Source organism: Lutjanus erythropterus, chromosome 5 (genome assembly GCF_056507025.1).
Source record: "Lutjanus erythropterus isolate fLutEry1 chromosome 5, fLutEry1.hap2, whole genome shotgun sequence".
Classification (NCBI taxonomy): Eukaryota; Metazoa; Chordata; class Actinopteri; order Lutjaniformes; family Lutjanidae; genus Lutjanus; species Lutjanus erythropterus.
The window spans coordinates 29,101,352-29,122,378 of record NC_139321.1 but is presented as its reverse complement, the minus strand read 5'-3'; the positions used below and the strand labels follow the sequence as shown (position 1 = coordinate 29,122,378).

Genomic DNA, 21,027 nt, shown 5'->3' with positions numbered 1-21,027 from the left:
TGGCTGCAAGCTACAAACCCCCCTAAGTAATGGCTAAATGGGAGCACACAATGAAGCTGCCTTGGGCTACAAGATAACAGCACAAACACCCCAGTGCTGTATGTCTTTTGCAGTTCCACTTCCCTAATGTTTTTGGCAGCCCTATGGCACTTAGCACCTGAAACAGCCGACTCTTAACTGGCCAAAGGCATCAGAGGCCTTCTCTCTGTGTCCTCAGTGTGCTGTGTTTGTTGACATTTTATCGTTTTGTTTTGTTTTTTTATTTTAGTGGAAAAACAGCAGTCCTGGTAATTTCAACTTCTGGGATTATAAAGAAAACAAAAAACATCCCAAAAACATGTTTTTTAAAACCTTTCAAGTCCAACTTTGGAGTGTGAAGCAGATTGAGGTAAAGTTGGACCAGTGTTTTATTTTTTGTGAACACGGGTATAATCCTCCTTCACTGCTTGAACGATTTTTACTTCGTACTTTTGACTCGCCTTGTAGATTCACCTAAATTACACTTAATGACTCTAAAAACTCCACCTGAGCCAAGCACAAGCTAGTTTTCCGATACCAGACAATCTGACATCTTGCTAGCTACTGATCATCTGGGCATTTATTAATGCAATAGTAGTTGCTTTAGCGATAGTGAGAACAAGACCCTTACATTTTTTGTGTCATGCCTAGGACTGTCCTTAAGACTTTGGATTGGTTGTTTTATTATTTTTCTTTCTTTCTTTTTTTTTACTTTCTAATTGTTTCCATCCAGTTTAAGCTGAATGGCTGTTGTGGGTGAGATCAAATATGAAACAACTATGCAGTTTCCCCTTACATGATCAGTTTTGAATCAAAGCAAAAACATAAAGGCTGGAATATATTCAGTTTTCAGTTTTTTGTTCCTTTTTGTCCTTGCCTGTTTGATCAGAAAGATTTTTCCTGTTTATGCTGCAGTCTGGTTCCACTCGAGGTTTCCGACTGTTAAAAGGATGTTTTTCCTCACCATTTACCCCTCTGTACTTGCTCTTAGTGGAAACTAACTGGCTCTCTGTAAGTAATGCTATTAAGTGTATGTTGTAGACCTGCCCTATATGAAAAGTGCCCTGCCACTATATAGATAAAATTGACTTGATTTGTGTAATTTGTGTACTGATGGTATTTGCTTTCATGCTTCTTGGAGGCTCATTTGTGGCACTACATCATCACTATGTGTTTAATTCTAGTTATAGATGAGCTTTAACCAGTTTGAGCCTAATTTTGTCAGTTGGCCCCCTATATGTGAATTATCGTATACAAGCGCATACTGTACTGTCTGTCCAGCCTCTTTCAACTGGTTTACATTAATTATACACAATGCACCAATTGTGAAATATTTGATGAATAACTAATTGTCACAGAGTTTTTAGTGTCATTTACTTTTCTTTGTTATTTCAGTGTATGTCTTTCAACTTACTTTGGATTGATCTAAACCTGTTTTGTGAGTTTGGGAACCCTTTAAGCTGAATGAGATCCCAGCAGTTCAACTTATAATTTCTAATGTCATATGGCCACCCCGTGTGTCAGCACTTGTCATTACTAACCCCTGCTGTTGGCCTGAGGAATGTGTAGACTGCCATGTGTCCCTTCCAGTTCACATGGAGTCACCAGCTGCTTCTTTTCACTTGTCAGTGAGATGTGGGAAACGGACTACACTATTCTACCCTAACAGACAAAGTGCAATTTGTCTCTCCTCCTCCCATTCACACACCGATGACGGTGGAGTAGCATGTTTGGGGTTCAGGGTCTTGCTCAAGGACACTGACATGTGGACAGGGGGAGCTGGAGATCAAACCCTGCTTAGTGTCTGATATCGGATGAGATCTGCCATGCTCAGGTTAGTCTGGCTCTAAGGTTTGAGGGAGCAATGATCCCACCCGTCTCCGCAGAGACACTCAGACCAACTAGAATTGGCTAGCACAGGATCATTAACATGATCCCGCACCAGCTTCCCATCCACAACCCCGCCAGTTGCATTTTGCACATTCTGGCAGTCTAGAAGCACTACTCACAGATGGTTTTTATTGAGTTTTGATATTGTTTGTATTATTTGATATTTCCCTTGTGGCAACCTGTGTGGCAGGGATATTTCTGCTGCCACCTGGGCACCAACAATAACTGCTTTTAAGGACAAAGATGTGAAATTACAATTAAATATGCTTGCTCTTATTCATATTTGCTTGTTTCTATGTGTGTGTGTGTGTGTGTGTGCGTCCTTTTACATCACAGCTCTCACTGCCTTTCAGCATGATTTTTTTTCATGCATTGATTAACGCGAGAGCCTGATTGTCTTATACTCCTCCAGTAAAAGCCAATCAATTTCTCAGTTTTTCGCCCATCTATGTTTCTATGTGTTGGTCATGCCACATACATCACAGTCCTGGATTGCTCCCAACGCTATATTCAGCTACTCTGTATGGGGAGGGGGGTAAAAACAAGAAAATCAGGCAGTTAATTCATCTCCCAGCTCGAAAGTCTCATTACACTGCTGATGAGTTTAAGGATTGCCCGAGGTGGAAAGAGGCTGTGTTTATGGCTCGGCAATCGTGCGTACCGAGTCTCCTTGTCTCATGTGGATGGAAAACAAAAGAGATGCCGACACTTCAGCCAAATTAATACTGAACACATCCCTGCTTAAATACTCCATGATTGTACACTTATTTAAACATATGTTTCTAAAGAGATGTCATGTCATATGGAGCCTTTATATGGTGGTTGCTAAATGAAGACAGATATGGCTGGTGGGAGAATTGATCTGACCTTTCTCGCTGTGTAAGGGTTATGAATCTCTTCACATCTAATATATTAGTGTTATATAGGGACACAGGAAATCCTAAATTAGGCAGATACATTTAGGTCACAGCCCAGCCACAAGCAGAAGTGGAACAAGTTTCTGTAACCTATGTGCCTGCTCTATCGTATTTTTAGAAACTATCTAGGCATCTATGTTAGCAAGTTGTTAAATCATACTGTATACTATACATATTCTGCTCCCCGAAAGATGTAAAGTGAATTTTAAGGGGGCTTTAAAGTATTTGTACAGCTAGTAACATAACAATCACAAGAGACGATTTTTAGAGTTTTGTTAAAGATGACTTAAAGGACTTAATACCGAAATTGTACACTCCAAGTATACAGATCTTGTCAAGTTTTTGTCCATGCATCACAGGTTCACAGGTTGATTTGTGTTGATTGGCTTGGAGTTTTATGGATCATGTTTGTATAGTAACTGTAAATAATTTACTTCATTCTTCAAGGTCCAGTGTGTAGGATTCAGCTTGCAGATTGCAAACACGTCGTCTCACCCCCCTTTTCCAAGCATGTCTGAGAACCTACGGTGTCTGCAAATCTCATCCAGAATGTGAAAGACCGTATCTAGAGTCAGTGTTTGGTTTGTCAGTTGTGAGCTACTGTAGAGACATGGTGGTGCAACAGGGTGGATGAGGACCTGCAATTTAAAGTTATTTATAATTAAAGTCACATATAAGTTAATGAAAACACACTGATTTCTAGTTTCAGGGGATAATACACATATTAAATCATACTTAGTAGTATTGATTTGCATATTAATATTTTTCAAACCTGTATGCAGTCAATGAAAGCTGATGAATAGTCTGCATTTTCGTTGCGCTATTTCATTTCTTCCCCAGGATGAAAAGGCCTTTAGATTCCATTTCTGCCATATTCTGCCAGTAAATCTCCACAAATCTTGGACCTTTAAGTGTTAAAGAAGTTGTTCAACATTTGATATTTGAAACTGAAAACATTTTCATTGCATTCTTGCCTCAGTTTGCTATCTTGAATGCACATTTTTAGGTTAGGTTAGGATGATGGTTCTAAATACATTTGCTGCATTTACATTGAGGGCTTCTTAACAAAATGATTGAAAATGTTTTCCTCCTGCTACTGCCAAATACGTTTTACCCAGTTCTACATCTTCTAGTCAGAGAACCTATTTAATGCATTCAGTTACCTTCCCAGCCCCTGCTCTGCTTCTGTTGTTAGGGAACCACCATAACCAGTCATCTGCGCTGGGAGATAAAACCAATATGCTGAGGGGATGTGACCTACCATCTGACAGATGCCTCTTCAGTATGACTGCTTAGCTTAAAGCCAATCAAGAAGAGCCTGGCTGTCTTTTCTCCCCCAGTGAATACATAATTTCCATCTAAATCTCATCAATAATCAGGGATGGCGATGGCAGCAATTGGCATGATTGCCAGAGTTCACAGAGCAATACTTGAAAAATGTAAAGGATTGTTGTCTCCATGGATGGATGGGTGGTGTAAATCAAACACTATCTGATTAAAGGGGGCCATATATGCTCATTTCCAGCTATATATTTTTATAGAGCTTTATATGGCTTTATTTTCTGAGACTCTACCAGAGTAGTTGTGCATGCTTTATTGTCCAAGAAAATCCTTATTTATCTTGCACTTGCATCCCTTCAGTTTATCGTCTGTCTGAAACTAGCCACTCCTGTCTCTTTAAGGTCCTCCTCCCTAAAAGTCTACTTTCTTCTCATTGGCCAGCTTCCAGAAGTCTGCTGAGGGGCAGCACAGTGCTTTTGAGCACTGCCTCATCCTTTTTCTGCTGTGGTCAATCATAGACATTAAATTTGTAGATGTACAGCTTGTTGCTGCAACCAGGCCAGTGTATATCTACATATATATGCTGCTCGATGGAGTATAACAGCCTCACTGATTACTGTGCAAAAATGCAATTTTGTAAATCTATTCATTGATGTATATAGAAAGTAACTAATTTAAGAAGTTCCCAAAGGACAAATAATTTTACTTGTTGCTAAAGTAACCCGTGTTGCTATCTGTAGCTACTGTTAGCTATTTAGCTCAGTTAGCTGTGTAGCTACTGGTCTTATCAGTTGACTTTGCTCAGACTTGGAGGTTGGAGCACTATGGGAGTATACGTGTGGGAGTCAGCTGATAGGACCATGTCATAATAACTAACTTAGCTAACAGCAGCTAAGTTACAGTTAGCATCAGTTAGCAGTTATTTTTGTAAAAAATAAAGATATATTTTTATTAAGAAACTCAGCAAATCACAGAGAGTTCAATAACAGCAGCCAGAGGACATCAGAGGGAAAACCAGAAAATATTTCCTTTATAAAATACATCAGAGTTCTGGTTGGAGCTGTTTGTCAAACACCTTGGTACAAATATATAGACTGTGTTCTTTGCCTGGACCAGATGAGCAATAAAGAAATCAGCAATGAGTTGATGTCAACTCATCACAAAAATAATTAATACAATGTCAGAACCCAACTAATCAGGGCAGTCTGAAGCCTCAGCTTTTTGTTTACAGGAATGACTTTTAAATAAAATTAGGCTACCTCATTTTTTGGGCACATTTAATGTGAACATATGACATTGTTACATTTTAAAGGCCAATATGACAGAGAGCATAACAGGGAAAATAGCAACCAAAAAAGCTCTTTAAAGTCTTCTTATGTTGTTTTGGCAGTGCAGGGAGTTTGCTGTCAGAGCCTCATTGTGTGTGACTGAAAACAACATTTAAAGCAATAGTTTGATATTTAGGGAGACATATTTATTCACTTTTTACAGAGAGTTAAAGGAGAAGATCAATACCACTTTCATATCTGTCCGTTCAATATGAAGCTGGAGCCAGGAGACAGTTAGCTTAAAGACTGAAAGTGGCGGAAAACAGCTAGCCTGGCTCTATGTAAAGGAAGACAAAATAAAAGTAGCAGCACCTCTAAAGCTCACCCATTAACACATTGTATTTTATTTGTTGCAAAAAGCCACCTTTTAAGGGAGGTTATGTGTGGAAATATTCAGAGCCGGGATAGCATTTTCTAGTTGTTATGCTAAGATAAGCTAATGGTCTTCTGGCTCCAGGTTTTTAATGAACAGATAGTTTATAAGGTATCGATCTTCTCATCTAAATCCCGAAGTGTGTAAACACATTTCTCAGAATGTCTTTTCTCTGTGATTCAAAATAAAATCATACTGCAGTTCAAAATTGACATCAGAACAAAAAAGCAAATGTAGACCACCACAACACAGCCGTATTTATCAAATGTGGATAGATCCTAAAAAAAGGGGGGAGAAAAAGGAAATCTTCACAGATACATCCGTGCTGAGTAGTATTCTGTGTGATGCTTTTTTTCTGGGCAAATGCAAGAACACTGCATGTATGTATTTATGGACTTTATGATAATCGTATGTGATGATTGGGGAAACAAATGCATCTACATTGCTTCATCAACAGAAAGAAGAGAGGGAGGCAAACAGTCTTTGAGTCATCACCCACCCTCACACTTCTCTCATGAGTCATGCACCACCACACATGTGCAGACAGTTAAGCATTAAAAATCTAATTTCTGAAATACGCTCACCCGTCCAAGTGATAATTTGAACAGACTCACATTTCTGCAAGTGAACTTGCTGAAGAAAAATTATAAATTCAGAAATGTGTCAGTGAAATTTACCTCTCTCAGTTTTAGGTAGTCCCAATATATGCATCGGTTTTCCTTGCTAAAAGCGAGGTCAGAAGTTTGCCTCATTACACACTGACAACACTGTAATATAAAATGGTTGTACCAGCAAGTGAATTAATTCAAATAAGATATTTTTGTTAATTTCTTTACATCGTGTTGCCATATTGCATTCATAATTTATGTAAGCAAATTTCCATCACCACAAGCACATATATTGCCAAATAAACCATTCCATTGTTTAGCAGGTATAATTGAAGTATTTTTTTTTCTGTCAAGTTCTTAGTAAGCACTATTATGTATGAACTATACAGAAAGAGTCAACTCATTTGTCTCTCTCTTTTTTTTAATGCATAAACTTTAGTGAGATCTGTGTGAATATGCCCTTGTAAAGAGTTCCCTCTGTCTGGCAACAGTATCTCTCACAGAGGGAGCTCTTGAGCTACGAATGGGAACATAACAGAAACCCAAATGACGGGAGGGGAAAGAGACTGAGGTCTGAGGAAAGAAGAGAACAAAGAGTTACTAAGATACAGGATGACGGAGAGACAGGAAAAACTAATCAAAATGTTTTGGAAGGGAATGTGTAACAGAGCAAAGAAAAAAAAAGGATGAATACTTACAATCAAAGCATCTACTGTTCCTCACTTAGTCCCAGCCAGTTGACCTTGATGCTGTTATGAAAACCCACCATCAGTGTCCCACTGAGATTTCTCTTAAAACGTGCTTTGTCTCTCAGAACTGAATTTCATGAAAAATAATGTTTACTTTAAAACAAGATACTAAATGTTAAAATAGCAGTATTGGGGGGCTGTATTATACAAAGAAGTGCATCTGTAAACCAAGTCTTAAAGGAGCTTTATGTAGCAACTGTGCATGCAAAAATGAGTAATGCAGTCCAAATAGTGAGTAAGAGCCATAGAATAGGTTGAAATCCTATTTAATATGTGATCTACTCCAGGCCAGAATAGAGCAGCTGGGGGATTGTTGTCAGAGAAGTGGATATTTCAACTTAACATGTGTACTTGATCTCTGATGACATATCACGGTTATTTTCATGATTTATTACAGTAAATATATCACGTATTTCTCCTTTAAAGGTTTTCTCACTGAGTTGAAGTATGTCTTATTTTGTGTTCTTATTTTGTAGAGACATGTAACTGAAAGGATTCAGGGTCACTATAAATTACTGTATTATTATTATTATTGGAGGTCATAGCACTGCTCAAAAAACCTTACAGTTTGTCACTAAATAAATCCTACTTTTCAGATTTACTTAGAGAGTCTCAAATGCTAGATGAATTATATTTAGAACTGTGAATGTACATGGACATGAGTTTTAAATCTCCTCCACTGCTAAGGCACATAGCAATTTATAAATTAGCTGGAAGATAAATAATAATAATAAACTATAATCTGTAAATTAATAAATGTAGTTTCTGCCATTTTCAGTTACTGCTTACTTAAAAATCAGAAACATGCTTGAGTGGTGGCTTTAGTTTCTGGTTTCCTTTGTATAAACACTGTGGTCAACTTCGGGTCAGTTGTGATGGATTGAGATGGACAAGTTTTCATGGTGAAAAAAGGCATCAAAAAGGGGTCAGTCAACCCACAGAGAATAATCACCCAACCCTGCAGTTCTCTTCATGGAACTTTTTACCCCTTTTTAGCCAATTTTTTGGTTTTCTGGCCCACAAACTGCCTCATCAACCTTGTTTTCCAGCAGGCAGCTGTGGCAACATCAGACAGACAGAATTAGCCTCAAGCTGGTAAACGTAGTCGAGCATCTAACAAGCTAAAAGGCCAAAACAGAGCTAAAGGGAGAATATTTGACTTCCATTCATCAGGTGGCCAGAAACACAACTTCAAATGAATGCTAATGTTGCTCCGTGTGTGCTAGAGGCCAAAATTGATAATTGTTTGCTACTGCGTCAGCCTCAGCATCTGTATAAAACAATAATATGTCAGATGCTGTGATTACAGCTTCTTCTGCTGTCCTCGAGTGGCAAAACAAACCAGTTAACGCAGTTTTAAGCAAAACCAACAAAGAAAAACTGTGGTTAATCTAGTCTCATATGAAATTTTAAATGCACCACATTTAGATATTGTGGATCTTAGGTGAATTAAGGCACAAAGTTTTCTTTTATTTCTATGTATTGTTGTATAATGCACATATTTTTACTTTGTCTAATTTTTATACTTCTGTATGCTTATCTGTACAACTGTAACACAATCAGTTTCCCCTTGGGGTTCAATAAAGTATTTCTGATTCTGAAATGTATAAATATCAAAGTTACAAACAAGGACTGAATTATAATCGCGCACAAGGAAAAGTGACACTTTACACAAACCATATTGTAGCTACGTGTGTCATGGCATTTGTGAGAATTAACCACATGATTATTGTTTTGTTTAGTTTTACACAATTTTTTTTCCTTTGTCGTGTCCATTGCCTGATAAAGCTGATCCTCAAGATATATACTACACAGCATATTTACTCCTCTTGCAATCGGCTATTATCACAGAATTTAAAAAGTCTTTGACACATAAATAAAGAAGATGGCATGACCAAGATGTTTAGATCTAAACCTTTAATTTCAGAGCAGTGACTGAGATTCCAAAGTGTGTCAGATTAAACTGGTCATTTAATTTTGTGAGGCAGACCTGATCTGTGTGAGTGCTCAGGTGTCTGTGTGTGTGTGTGTGTGTGTGTGTGTGTGTGTGTGTGTGTGTGTGTGTGTGTGTGTGTGTGTGTGTGTGTGCATGCATGCGCGCCCTTGGGCTTCCCTACACCCTGGTAATGGCTGCTTGCAGCTACTGCATATTAATTGATGTTGTTATACTGAATTTTAAATATTTAAAAGCTGAAATTTTGTTTTTGTTTTATTCAGTAGGTGTGTTCATAATGGTAAATTATATGGCAGTTGTTTCAAATGTTCTTCAGCACAAATACTGTTAGAAATCAACATATTTCGTACTTGTTGATCATTCCATTTCTCGGCTCTGCGTTTTGCAGATCCCATGCAGGCAAGTCAATAAGTCGAGTGAGGTTTTGGGTCTGTTGAATCTAGAAATGTCAAGTGAAGTGTGTCCCTTAGAGGTGTCAGGTGAAATAGCCTCAGCTATGTGATAAGGTGCAACTTTGAAGTTGTGAATGAGGTTAGAGGCATGAGTCAACCTCTGCAGGCTATTATGACCGCCACACCCCCATCGCTGAGCATCTCTCCTGTCTACTACACTCAAACACGTCGTCCTCTCTCTGCCTCCAGAATCTACTGTTCCTCTGAATGCGCTGGTTTGAAGTCTACTTATCTGTATCGTTTTGTTGAAATTATATCTGCTTGTATTTATTTGCTCAGTTGAAGTTGATGTCTGCAAGACTGTGGACATTAATTTAGTCTATTCCATAATATATGATATATATCTCGGTGTACACATTTACTGAAATAACATATTTTAAATTCTGAAATAGTGCATACATATGGTGATCTTACAGGATATGAAGCATTGCTGTTGATTAAACTACCTTACAGTATATAAAGAGGTTTAATTTAGCTCAGCCAAACAACTACAGCAGTAAAATGCAACATACAGTACAAATTAATGTAGTAGTAATATCCAAAACATGAATAGTCCAACACATCACATATTATATGAAACACTGACAGGGATCTTTTTACTGCAGAATGACTACTTTAATTCAATTCTGCTATAATTAAGAATTTTATTAAGCTTCAGAATGAAACTTTTATCTGTAGTAGAGTTACTGCTTAGCAATAGAGTCAAAATCAAATATCACAATATTTTTGACCAAATACCTTGATGTTCGTATTGTGGCAATACTGTCGGACTGTTGATATTTTTGATAATCATCGGCAGTGTTAATATAATGACTGTGGGGTAAAGACAAATAACAGAACAGCTAAAACAGTCTGTTAAGTTAATAAAATTGTGTTTATTTGCTGTAATATAGCCTTTAAAACAGAGGAAAACAATACTGCCATATCACTCTATAACAATATACAAAATCTAAGATGATATCTTTGATCTTAGATCGATATTATCGCAATACATCGCTCAGCCCTGGCGCCATCCCGAGGATGCTTTCCTGCTCACTGATACTGCTCTGTGTGCTTGTATCACATGCATGCACTTGGTTTTTATATGTGTGGCTTTTAGACTAATTAAACATCATAAATTAATTAGTTGTTGTACTACCAAGTGTGGCTTTCACAAAGATACCAGAGACTCTGCATCTGTTAAATTACCTTGATGAGGACAGAGCTGAGTTTTTTTACTTAACATATCAACACATCCTCCTGCTCATTCTACTTCACTCGACAGCTCACTCATTCCAACAACCCAGCCAGCACCGACAATAGTAAGTGCAAACATGCATGAGAACAGACAACACACACTTGGCACCTTAGGCTATGGTCACTCATCTCCCACCGCTATCTTTCGTGCACAGAATGCCTTGTCTTTTAAAATAAAAAAAAGATAGATATTCCAGCCACCCACTAGTCCACTCCTAACTCATACCTTTCTGTTGTTAGTGTGACACCAGAAACGTATCATAACGATATCAAAGAAAAATATGTCTTGGCAAAGAGAAATGACCGTCTTCAAGTAAGTGCATGACAAGCATTTGATTGTCGGGAGAGAGGAGGTAAACCATTGCGCCCCTGTGAGTTCCTCGTTCTTTTTATATTGCAGAGGGCAGAGACTCACACATAGCACCAGTACACCGCCCTGACTGATTTCCTCAGCCCTTCCTGGGGAATTGTCATCACCCCAGGTCAATGTCTAAACTTTCCCATGCATCAAAATATATTGTAATTGACTCCATTTGTAATTCCTCCAGAGATCTGGCACTGGGCTGTAGCTCTGATGGCTGCCGAAAGCAATAAAGTCTCACAGACATGACCCCCATTGTAAACAAGGCCTCTTTCCAGGCTGTGAGGTACAGTGTGGTTTTTCTGCGTCTGGCTTTACTTTCGCTCTTTGGCTGCAGCCCATACTTCCTTTCGAATGTTGTAATTTCAAAATTATGTTATTATTAGTTCCCATGTCATGTTTTATTCTTCTTGGGTTAATGCCCATGTGCTCCTCTCCATTCCATTATAGATGTTGCAGTTTTAGAATACTGGATGACCTGATAGTAAATATAATAGAGTTTGTTTTTTTCTGAGCATAGTTCTTATAGATACCACTGTTGGCTGAGAAGGTGATACTGCATTATGGATATGCTTTAATGCAGTGTGCTGTAGCGGTAATAATGGATATAACATTAATTAATATAACAGAACTGCTAATGTGCTGTAAGTGATGTTGTGGTATAAAATAATGTAACATAAGGGACTTCATTGGCTGTCAATCAAATTTTCAATCAGCGCAACATTAAATTATATATACTAATTCCCTCCCTGATATTAATTGCATCTTGATTTATTGAAAAGACTGGGATTGTGTGATCACTGCTGCAGTAAGCTTTCACAGATTAACCATTATGTATTTTAACCTTATGGTTCTGCTCTTGGGGGGTGTGGGGGTCCATCAGCTCTAATCAGAAACCAAATCCTTCATTATGATAACAGTTGTTTTACAGAGAGGGTTTAAGGAAAATGCAAATTAAAAGAGGAAATAGAGCAAAAGTAAAATGGATTTATCCTTTAATGTGCACACAATTAGTGCAACATTGATGGGGAATTGGAGTTGTTATTGTTTGTGTGTGCAGTGTGGATTTTCTGTCCTCTGAGTGAAATTAATTACATTGTCTGCCAATGACTTTGTCTATTTTCTGGTATGATGTAACAATATAATTCTTCCATATGTGTGTAATTATTTATAAGGGAAAATAAGTAGTGCATTTAATTATTTACAAATAGATAAGTGATTTTTTTTCCCAACAAAGCCCAGCACTGAAAACCAAAATACGCTGATAAACCGCACCATGTTTACAGTTAATACAGTGCCATAAGGTTTCCTCCTCTGCCTTTGTTTATGCTGTCCATTAAATTTCCTCATTTGCCACTTTCTCCTGCCTGCTGTTTTTAACATCACATGATAGGAGGTAATCAGAAAGAACAATGCGATTGCTTTGTCACAGCAACAATATTACTTTCACTCCTGCAACTGGAGCTGCTTTGATTCCTACTGAAAGGGGAACACATAGAGTTGTGTTTATCCTTTTGTCTCTTCCCTGTGCTGTAGTCTAGCCTGCCTCCCACTTCATCTCCTATTCACTTTCAGGTGCCACCAACAGCTTAATGAAAAAAGACAAAGCACCATTTTTATTGGGAAAAAATATATAATTCCTTTTAAAAGGGGGTGGAGTCTTTGAAATAACTCTAATTTGTACATGTAAATGTTCCTAAACATACGATTCATCATTGTCATGGTATCATCCCTGCTGATCAATAACCAGTTTTACCCTGATGTGATGAATATGCCCTCCGGCAGACATTATGTGTATCTGGTCATGTGTAGAGACCCCTCAAGGTCATCCTTTCTTTACACCCCGTGTTGTATATGCAAAGAGGCTGTGAGAGGAGGTCTGAGGAGAAGATAACAAGCCGGGGTGAGATTACTTCTTCGAGGCTCTTAAAGCTTTTAACATCTATAATCTCTAAAGCTTGAACGAGCTTTTATATATGATTGAAGTACTGATATTATCAAGGCCACACACGGCGCAGACAAACAGACTTAATTTATCTGCAGACAAACAGTGAATAGAAAAACAAACAAACAAACACAGACTTACTCAGATAATAACGGTAAGTCAATTTACTGTTTATGGAATTGTAGTGCTTCTAGGGATGGGAATTGCAGTTTGTTGGTAGGTCAGGTGGTCCACTTTGGTCCAGGCTGAAATATCTCCTGATGAATTTTGCAGACTTTTATACTCTCTTAGTCTGTTTTTCTTTCCTCCCTTAACTTCTAAAAAAGCATTTTCTTTGAATCCTGTGTATATGTCTTGATTATGCAGTCATCATGGCATCAATTTCCAGCAATAATTTTGGTCGTAATACTTCAACTAACCAACGTTCTGCTTACCACTTCTCCATGTCCTAATTTAACATTTATGTTGGACTAAGGATGGGTATTGTTGGGAATATGTCAACATGATAACTGTTTATCAATACTGTTATTGATACTACTTCACATAATTTGAGGCAAAATTAGGAGATGTGAAAAGATTCTGTCTTTTAACTTGGATGACTGGGGTCATACAGTTGAAAGTATGAACAACCATAATCAATGCAAAATCAGTCATCTCTGGTTGTCAGGTCAGCTCACACCAAATTCAGACTTGTAAAATGCAGTATAACAAAATACCAGTATGTCCTACTGCATCCAGTCGTATTTTGCAGTATGCAAGACAGCATGTTTTCCTGGCTACTCTGACACATAAATCTTGGGTGTAGCAAAATGGTCAAAGTTCAAGGCACAGGTATGAGGAAGTAGTAGGTAGCTGCAGTTCTGTAGCAGGCAGCTGCAGTATATATTAACAGTAAAAACAAAAAGTAAACAAACCAACAAACCAAAAGGACTCCACTGTGGTGAAGGGTCTACAATCTTCCACGATAATTTTGGCAACAGCCCTGTGACATTCTGCTTTTTCCCGTCATGTTACCTTGTCTAGCAATGGAGAATGGGTTGATGTCTGACCTCTACTGTCTGCTGACAAAGGTGTCGCTGCTGCTTGACTGATGTTGTCTTCGGGATTATTTAGAAAAACGTTAATTAGACTTGCTTTAAACAATGGTAACTGTGCCTTGACTTAGTGACTAAAGAATTATTTTTGTAATGAAAACCAGTCTTACCTTGACGTGATGAGGTTGAGACAGCTGCATTTCTTAGTTGTATTTCTCCAGATTTCGGACAACTTTTCACACATTTCTTCCTTTTCATTATCACAACTTGTTTCTGATGCGGTACAATGTGTATAAGCCCTATATGGTTCTAAAAGTCTACTGTTTCCACTCGCACAACAATACGGCTACACATAACCAGACATCCTAAGAAAATTTCCTGTTACGTAAGGAAAGTTTGAAAGGAAAGGGGCAAGATTTTTTAAAAACGCACCATTAGTTTTCTTTTAGGCACAGGAGACAAAGTGAATGAAAGAAAACTGATAAATATTAGTTTATGCCAAAGATTTAAACTAGTTTACACCAAAGGGTTCGGCTTATTCTGTGTTCTTAAAAGTAAAAGTAAGGTTAAAATGATTCAACATAAAAATGCTGTTGCAGTGTACTTATTATTTTGTTATTTTTATTCTTTAAAAGTCACCAGCATACAGGAAAGAATGACTCTGAAACTCAGGTTTTTTGGTATGAAAATCAATATTCCAGTACTGACCAATCAGGAACCGGTACCTATTTAGCACTGGCTATCAATATTCATTACTATTTTGGACACAGCCTTTTTAGGTGGTCCACAACCCTGTTTAGTTACAGTATGTTAAATTCATTACTATTATCACATTTTGCATTGTTATTTAACAGACCATCCAGAAACATGATGCCTAAATATTTAACCATATATAGTCTAGTAGGCATATTTCTACCATCTCTGTTATTCATCTCTTCTGTGTGTCTATTTGTCTTCCTCTCCTCCTCATCTCCCTTTCTGCACACCCGCAAACATACACTTAGTTGGTTGAGGTGATGAATGCCTTTATGAACGACCTTCTCCTTTGGTTTTATGTTGCATTTGTCTTTGTTTTCACAAGTGTTTAGATTATTTAAAACTTGATCTTTTATTCTACGTTGGCAGCAATGTTCAAAATAAATCTCAATTTCCTTTGTAACCTTTGGCGGCGTTGCAAGAGCACTGGATGAAAGATTGGTATTATTTGTCTATAAATCAAAATGAAAATTGCCCCCTTCTACAAATGACTGCATATAAAGTTGACATCTTCACATTATAGCAGTTGATTTGGTGTCGTGAGCCACACAGTATTTTTCCCTGGCAGTTTATTTGAGGGAAACGGGGCAACGCTTAATGAAATACTTTTTTGTCTGTCTTTTGTTCATGGGGATGAGTAATGCATCAAGGGCCAGTGTTACAGAGCTCATATCAATAACTGAAGGATGGTGACCACAGAGGATTTTTGAATGCTGTCTGTTATTCACACGAGTTAACTTCTTGTCTTTCAAATGAGTCTTGTCTTTCTTGTGCTCTTTCGTGTCCCCCATGCATCACTCAACTGCGGTTATTTCTTTGACTTGACGAGAACATAAAGCATACAGCAGGCAACTTAAAGAAATGACATGTAATTTCTTTTCTGGTGTAAGTAGTTACCAGAGAAGAAACTGTGTGCATGTGCTGGCTCAGAAAACCTGGAGAGAGAGAGAGAGATTTTTTTTCTGTGCCACTGAAAAGACACTGGAAGGCCTTGCTGACAGCAGTCATTAGAATAATTTTACATGTTTCAGAAATCCTCACTGTCTGGAAAGATGGAATATACAACCCCCTCTATCCCCTCTGTTTTTCCTACCATCCACTGGAAATGTGTATTCAGAAGATACCACTGTTGCCGTGTCTTGTACCCTGAAAATAGCAGCATTATTTTTGTGGTAATTTTACTAATGATATCCCAAAAGAATCTGTGCCAGATCCTGTAGACACTAGATTATTAGAGTGAAGAAGGGATATTGATATTAAAGTGAACTCTTTGAAATAAGGGTTCCAAAAGGGCTCTTTCTGAAAGGCTGAGGTTCAGAACCATTTGCTTCTGTAGAACCCCCCTTTTTTTAAAGAAGGGGTTTATCAAGGGTTGTCCATTAAGAACCCTTTTCAGCCAAAGAACTAATTTTGGAAGAAAGAATTATTTGAAATTAGTTGAAATTGTTGAAGAACGCTTTTGTAAAGGATTCTCAGTAGATCCCCAGGCAGTGTTCTAGATGAAACCCTCAATACAAGCCTCTGGGTGGGTCATAGATAAAACCCTCAGGATATGTAAGGTTTCTCGGTAGAACCTTCTTGGTGGGTTCTACATAAAACTCTCGGAAAAGAAAAGGATTCAGAAAGAGTTCTGGGTGGAGCCATTACGCTATAGAACGGTTTTTCAAGAGAACCTCTCACACAGTCTTCCTGGTGAGCTCTTTACCAGATGGTTTTAGGTATAACCCTTTGTATGGGGTATTGACGCTCTGAAAGGGTTCCAAGAGGAACCATTATAAAAAGTTCTACCAGGAACCACAAAGGGTTCTCCTATGGGGACATGCCAAAGAACATGCTATGTCTATATGTATTTCTAAAAAGCATAAATACATATGGTAAGTTTGTTTTGTATTGTAAACCCTTCAGCTGTCACATTTATGTGAGCCAGTTTGACTCAATGATCCTCATGTAAACAATAGTCTAGATCGTAGTCCCATGGCTTCACTCTGATCCTGTAAATGGCTCCCTTGAAACACCCTCTCAGTTAGCTTGAGCCACTGTTTCTTGGCTGTGACGGCTACTATGATCAGTGTTACAGCCAATTTATTACTCAGTCCTATCACTCATGCCACAAGCAGCTATCAAAAGCCTCAATGAATGACGAAGACCTTCCCATGGCTCAATACATGCATGCGAATGTAATTGTTTCCTTTCTTGCATCCATCTGTCCACCTACCACGCTGTTCATTTTCCTTCTTCACCATTAGTGCGGCTGAGATCATAGTGACAGGAGCATGTGTATCTCAGAGGCCCCATCAGTGGAGAAACAGGCTATGTGATAGTGTGGTTTTCTCGCTGCCATCCCCAGGAGTCAGCTCTGTAAGAATAGAAGAGGAGGGATTGTGAAACTCCCAGTGACTGGATCCGTCCAGCCAGTCAGCTCACTGCAAAGTCTAATAATTACACCGACCTCAACCCTTTCACTCTTATTGTATTGCTTCAAGACAACTCGGCAACAGCAGGCAATCTTTGCGTATCTATGAGTGTGTCTGTTTGTGTGTGTTTTCCAGCAGGAGTGTACGTCAGATACCTTTTGTATTTGAATTGAAGGTTGTTTCAGTGTGCTGGGACTGCATGTGAGCCACAGTCCTGCCATCCAATCTTATCGTCAGAGAATGAGAAAAAGAGCAAATCCAAGATATGGAATTGATGTAAAGCAAGACAAGGTTGACCCCTGTGTCTCTGAGGCCATATCTCTTGACAGCTTGTCCATTACTTCACTCCTCACTCCCTCAGTACTTCAATTACGGTCTAGTGAACGGACTAACCTTGCAGATGTGAAGGGAGTGTAGGTTAAATAATATAAGGTCTAGAAGAAGGCTGTCCTTATCGTTGCCTGTCTTGGTTATCAATCAGTGTGTGAAAAAAATCAAAGTGCAAAAACTGGGCATGCATTATACAAACTTCTGTCCGGTGATGATTGGCTAAAGGTCGGACATTCATCATTTTTTCACTTGACTCATATATCACTCACAGTTACGTAGACAGATGATTGCAAGTACAAGATCAGTCATAACTATCACTGATCAATGGACTACATCATTCACACAGCAGGGGATGTATATTTGTTTTGTTTGTTGGTTTTTTGTTTTTTTTTAACACTACAAAGGATGTTGCAAGTGGGATTGCCTCCACCCATCCGTTTGCTTGTGCTTGTTTGCGGTTTACCAGCTTGTTGAAACCCAAGGCTGAACTCAAAAGAAATTTGCTGTGCACACGACCCTGCAACTTTACCTTTGCATAGGCCCAGCCTTCATGTTTCAAATGAATATAGCTTGTGACTAACATTGTCTCACAGAGGACAATAAAGCTACTCATTTCCATTTCCAGACATCCAGCTGAGTTTCAAAATGTTGTTTATGTAAGTATATTTGTGGTTTGTTGACAGTGCAGGCGTTTTTCATGTATATGATATTTCACCTAGTATCATCATCAGGCTGAACTCTGGTTATTCTTGTCTAGCAGGTTGGTTCAGTGTTTAACACTGCTACCTCTCAGCAAGCAGGTGGGCAAGGTTGTATGTGGAGCTTGCATGATCTTGCATGGTTTCCTGCAGGTGCTCCGGTTTCCCACCATGTATCTTGGGTCAGTTTTTTTTTTTTCTCTGTGCTCCAATAACAGTCAAGCAACAAGTCAACTTTCTTCTTTTCCTGTAAAAGCAACATGTAATGGCCTGATTTTGATCTGGCCCCCGCGCTCTCCCACTCTGTGGCAAATATGGAGGGTCACTTAAATAAGGGGGAGGGTATGAATACATAGGCAAGCTTTGGGACGCCCTTGCCTTTCTCTGAGGGAAACAAGAACATTCATCATGATGGATATTGTAATTAAATAAATATTGAAAGACAATCTTATAAACAGCTTTGGCAATGATGTAAGTGGCAATGACAGGCATACTCATTTACACCCATGGCATAGTAAGCTTGTGAAAGGAAAAATGATTAATCGAATAAACAAACTCGCTCTCACATGTCTTTGCCACATCTCTGTTTTATTGACCTTTTAGTTTGTCATTTGATTCCATCGTATGTGCGTGAAAAATGTCTAGCATTTCCTCCATCCCGGACACAAAAGAGATGCTACACCTCAGACTAGTGAGGTTTGTGAGCCTGCATCGACGCAGACTTGCTGTTGAAGGGTTTTATAGCCTGGTCCCCCTCAAGGCTGACTGGTTTGGAATGACACTCAAGCCATATTAGAATTGGGCTAATATTAGCACATGCAAGCTAACAAGCTAACTAATGTTAGAAAATACTAGCTCTAGCTCCAGCTAACTGATGACTGATGCACATTAGTTAGCTAGTTAGCCAGCATTTTAACAGTAGCTAACTTAAGATGTAACAACATGTCACTTGTACAGTTCCCCCCAGCAACTTCTTTTGACCATCTTCAAAATGTAGTTTTCTTTTCAACAGGATAGGAGTAAGTTGAGGTACCAAGTTTTCTCAACTGTAATTGGAGCACAGATCAAAAAGGCGTGGCACTTGGGAAGGGTAAATACTTCTGTCAGCACAGTTGACCAAGGTACTGGCACAGATGCGGTGCAGCACTGCACAGCGGCTGCCTACTGCTACTAATACAGATGGGTTAAATGCAGAATCTCACTGTGCATCGTGCATAACTGTATATGTGAGAGTAAATAAGATCTTTGGATTACATTACTAGTCATCTTCCCAATACAATACCATGCTGGTGTTGAACATAAGACTTAACAAGACTCAACTGGGTTTGGCATTGACTACGCCTCTATTTTTCCAGCATGTTTCTGTCTCTAGCTTTGTGTCTTAAAGGCCAAGGACTTTAGTTGGAAAAGAATATAAAAAGTCATTTAATGTGAAAATAAATAACATGTTATAGAATGTTTTTACCAGGTGCAGTCAATGAACATGGCAATTAACTGAAACTGTGAAATGAAATGAAATGCTGAGTGTAGCTGCAATTAAGACATTCATAATATGAAGGCTGATGTTGAAAGAGGTCAAGGAACATTTAGTGACTGACTTTCTTGACTGTGACTTTCTTTTTAATTTAATGTTTTTTTCTTCCTTCTCTGGGACCAGTTGTTTTCAAAAAACCTACATATATATGTGTGTGTGTGTGTGTGTGTGTGTGTCTGTGTCAATAAGACTAAACCCTTAACATCAGCCTAAACATAGTACTGCATCCATGCTCCTGTCCTGTCTGATCCCCTAAGACGCCGCTTTCTGTTTGAAGTCTCCACTTGAAAGGCCTGATCTGAATTCTGTGGATTCCACAGCAACTCTGCAAACAGTGATTACAGACTGATTAATGAGCTACATGCACGCTGTACACACACATTTACACATGCTTGCTTTCTAGGCCACACACAAATGGATTATGCAGGAGTCAGTATGTCACAACATACAGTCTAACTCAGCTGTAGGTGTTTTTTTTTATATTTAAACTTAAAGTCTATAGGGGTCTTTTTTTTCTGTCTTGACCTAATTTTCTCTTATTTTTGGTTGTATCCATGATTTGTTTTTTGTTAGTAGCCATTGATTTCTGGGATTTGCCAATGTTTTATGTGTCCTGCTACACAAATTTTCTGCTTTTACTTATTTCATATCATCTTAAATTAAATAGTTTAGGGGTTTTAGACTGTTGGTTGCCGGACAAAACAAGTTATTTGAAGTTGTCTATCGTGCTCATAAACTGACATAATGTAATAAGAGGCTATCAAAAAAGTCAAAACTATAACTAAATACATCATAAATAATTCTGTCAGTTAAATATTTAAAATTAAATCGTAAAAATTAATATGAAGCTTTTTCTTTACGTTCTGATCAAGAAGTGAAAAGCAGCACAAAAGCCTCTAGTGTCTTTTCCTTTCCTAAGAACCATTTGATAAAAAAAGTAAACTGAAAGCTTTAAATCTTACATTTAACTCCTTCACTCATCACTCTGTCTCTCTGCTGACACAGTATTCTTGTGTATGTGCCAGAGCGTTTGCACACAGGACATATTATGTCTTTATATAGTGTTTACGGTGTGTTACCTATGCTAATAACAAACAAATGACAACGTCCCTCCACTTGATAAAGTGGGATTCATCATTTAGCACAGCT

General features: G+C 38.3%; 1 protein-coding gene across 1 annotated transcript in view; it reads left to right on the top strand.

The window, feature by feature from the left end:
• diaph2 (diaphanous-related formin 2) overlaps nt 1-21,027 on the top strand; it is a 520,520-nt gene that overhangs the window by 363,809 nt on the left and 135,684 nt on the right. The gene's annotated exons all lie outside the window — the stretch shown is intronic.